This window comes from Rutidosis leptorrhynchoides, chromosome 9 (assembly GCF_046630445.1).
Source record: "Rutidosis leptorrhynchoides isolate AG116_Rl617_1_P2 chromosome 9, CSIRO_AGI_Rlap_v1, whole genome shotgun sequence".
Classification (NCBI taxonomy): Eukaryota; Viridiplantae; Streptophyta; class Magnoliopsida; order Asterales; family Asteraceae; genus Rutidosis; species Rutidosis leptorrhynchoides.
In genome coordinates this window covers 204,511,233-204,515,138 of record NC_092341.1, presented here as the reverse complement: position 1 = coordinate 204,515,138, position 3,906 = coordinate 204,511,233, and the positions used below count along the sequence as shown (strand labels likewise).

Genomic DNA, 3,906 nt, shown 5'->3' with positions numbered 1-3,906 from the left:
ATTGTGAAACTTCCTGGAACTGATAATTTTTCTGGTATCTTATTCAACAGCACTGCAGAACAATTTGCATTCATAGTAACAGCCGAGAGTTCTTCTATTTTCTTTCTATTTGTGATTAGATCTTTCAGGAATTTAGCATATCTAGGCATTCCTGAAATCACATCAATGAAAGGAAAATTGACATTTAATTGTTTAAACATATCCAAGAATTTGGATTGCTCGGCTTCAAGTCTTTCTTTTCTCATTTTACTTGGATAAGGAAGTGGTGGTTGGTATGGTTTAACATAAGGTTTAGCCTTAACTGTGTTATCTTCATTAACCTTTTCAACTACCGGTTCTGTTTCCTTCTCTTGATCAGATTGTGGTGCTTGTGGAGTAGGAATAGAGTCATCAGAAATTATAGGTATTTCAGGTGGTTTAAGTGTAATACCACTTCTTGTGGTAATAGCTTTGGCTGTTTCATTCCGGGGGTTAGCATTTGTATCGCTAGGTAGACTCCCCGGTTTTCTTTCACCTATCAACCTTGCTAGGTTGCTCACTTCTTGTTCCAAATTTTGAATCGAAGCTTGTTGATTTCTAAATGCTTGAGCATTTTGTTCATTGGTTTGTTTTTGAGATGTGAAAAATTGAGTTTGAGATTCAACTAGCTTCGACATCATGTCTTCTAAATTTGGCTTTTTATCATCAGTTTGTGGTGGTTTATTTGGAAAAATAGGTCTTTGTTGATTGTAAGTATTGTTAGATACTTGTTGATTGCTAGGACCTTGTTGGTTGTTGTATGGAACATTTTGGTTATAATTCTGATTTTGATTGTAGTTTGGTCTTGGCGGTTGATAATTATTCTGATAATTATTTCCAGGCCTTTGGTTTATGTATGAAACATTCTCTCTTTGTTCCATTGTTTGTTCAATACTGAAACAATCTTTTGTCAAATGTGGTCCTCCACACTGTTCACAACTAATTCGTATTGCGTGAATATCTTTAGTCATCTTTTCCATTCGTCTCTCGAAAGCATCTAACTTTGCAGAAATGGAATCAAAGTCATGGCTAGAATTGGCTCTAGCCGCTTTAGATGATCTAACGATGTCTTTTTCTTGATGCCACTCATGTGAGTGGGAAGCAGTGTTATCAATAATTTTGTAAGCTTCAGTTGCGGTTTTCTTCATAATGAAACCACCAGCTGCTATGTCGATGTCTTTTCGTGTAGTAATGTCGCATCCTTGGTAGAATATTTGTACTATTTGATAAGTCTCTAAACCATGTTGAGGACATCCTCTTAACAACTTTCCAAATCTTGTCCACACCTCATATAACGTTTCATTTGGTTTTTGTGTGAACGTAACAATTTCTCCTTGAAGTCTCACGGCTTTAGATGCCGAAAAGAATTGTTTAAGAAAATTTTCAACTAAAACATCCCATGAATCAATCGCCCCTTCAGGTAATGATTCTAACCAATCTTTAGCTTCTCCCTTTAAAGTCCATGAAAATAACATGAGATATATCTGTTCATCCTCAACTTCTCTGATCTTAAATAGAGTACAAGTCCTATTAAAAGTTCGAAGATGTTCATTTGGATCTTCCTTCGGTGCACCACTAAATTGGCAATGATTAGTTACCATGTGTAGGATTTGTCCTTTGATTTCATAATCTGGCGCATTAATGTCTGGTTGAGTAATTGCGTGACCTTGGCCAGTGCGTTTAGCCCTCATTCGATCTTCCATACTTAAAGTAACCAGATTTTCCATGATTGAAATTGTTGAATCTGAATCACTAGAGAATTCTGATTTAATGGTTTCTTCCTTGACAATCTCTGGATGAGTGATTTGTGGTTCAGGAGGAATGATTAGTAGTTTAGGATCTCTGAATTGTCCCTGAATATCCTCCGGATTCTCAATTGTGAGGTCGGGTTCAAAAAATAGATTATCGGAAATTTGAATTGGAGTACTTGGTCGACTAGATGACGATTCTAAAGAAAAGTCAATGGCAACAATGTTGGTTAGATTTCTTGATCGAGTTACAGGTGGTGAACGTATGAAAGGTGGTGAACGTTTTGCTCGGTGCATTCACTGAATATCCTATTAGTTATAAAGGATAAAAATTTATATAAGTTATCAAATTAATAGACTTTTCTGATTTTGCCCACGTTTCGAATAGCCAATAGATGCAGCAGGTAGCCAGGACCCTTTAAATCGGAAGCCCACAACTTGCCACTAAAAAATCCAACTATTACTACGAATCAGAAAATTTTGGATGTCTATTAATTTAACCGCTTAAAATAATTTTTCGTCGAAATTTAAAGAAGATAAAATCTATGTCCTAAAAACTAGAGCGTCGAAATGAAAAAGAAAAAGCGCGTCGAAAAATAAAGGTCGAAAAATAAGCGTCGAAAAACAAAGGTCGAAAAATAATAATAAGAAAGTAGCGCGTCGAAACTTAAAGAGTACTAAAATTTATAAACAGCGTCGCAAAATTCTAAAGCACCTAAATCTTAGTCTTAAAGAAAAAGTACTTAAGGGATTTTACGGCAAAGCCTAAAAATCTAGAAATAAAAATAACTACGGCAAAAATACTAAACTTAAAACTAATTACGAACGATAAAATATACAATATACGAATAAACAATTAAAAAGATACAAAATTTAAAAACTAAAGTTATAACAACAATACAATTTTTATAAAAATATTATTTTTATATTATTATTTTATAAAAGTATTAATTTTATAAATTAATAAAACTAATTAAAACTTAAAATTACAAATTTAATTAAACAAAAACTAATTAATATTAAATATAAACCCTAATTATAATTAATAATAATTATAACCCTAATTTCGCAATTAATGCACGTACTAGGTTGGCCTGTCACAGCATCTCCGCGAGTGCGGATTTTAGCTGCCCAATAACTCCGCGAGTGCGGAGGATGCAGGCTCAGATGAGGTGCAGGCTCAAATTACGCAGGTTCAGTTTTAATATATTTTATTTTTAAATTTTAATTTTTTTTTTTTTTTTTTAGAAAAATAGCGTTTCGCTTCGGCGATCCCCGGCAGCGGCGCCAAAAATACTTGATGTTTAAGCGAAGGGGTACTAAATACAATTAATTTTACTACGAAATACTATTAAATACGATACAATTTTACACAAGTTATTTATTTATTATTAGAGTGGATATACCTAAACCTTGCTACAACACTATATGCAGTGTACCTAATCGTACAGTAGTGTAGTGTTTAGTAAGTTCGGTTCGTTCACAGGGAACTAGCCAAGTTTAATGCTATATTTTATATAACTATATTTGTGTATATATATATATATATATATATATATATATATATATATATATATATATATATATATATATATATATATATATATATATATATATATATATATATATATATATATAGTGGTAGGATCAAGAGGGAAGTAACCATTCGGGGGGAAGCAAAAACTTTTTTTTTTCGTTTTTTGAAAAAACTTTGTTCACGAACATTATAGATGAGATGAAAATATGAACATTTAGTAGAGACACTTTGTGATAAATGTTTTTATTTTGGCGGGAAAACGCTCGAAGAAGTAATATATAACAATTATCGTGTTTTTCGAGCGTATTTTGAGGTTTTAGCTATTGAGGTTTAGATATTAGGGTTTATATATTATGGTTTATAGGGTTTAGATATTAGGGTTTAGAAATTTATGGTTTAGGGTTTAGATTTAGGGTTTAGATTTAGGATTTAGATTGAGTTTTTAACACGAACGGTTTAGAGTTTAGGGTTTAGGGTTTAGGGTTTGGTGTTTTGGGTTTATGGAAAAAACCCAAAACACCAAACCCTAAACTCTAAATCGGAATAAATTTTAGTTCACAAAACATGGAAAAAAAAACGTTCATATTCTTCACGAACAATATT

General features: G+C 32.4%; 1 non-coding gene across 1 annotated transcript; it reads left to right on the top strand.

Annotated features, from left to right (window-relative positions):
- The first annotated feature begins 1,254 nt into the window (after positions 1-1,254).
- Positions 1,255-1,361, top strand: LOC139869882 (small nucleolar RNA R71). Its single transcript, XR_011766459.1, has one exon. It is a non-coding gene; the product is annotated as a small nucleolar RNA R71 (small nucleolar RNA).
- The last annotated feature ends 2,545 nt before the right edge of the window (positions 1,362-3,906 follow it).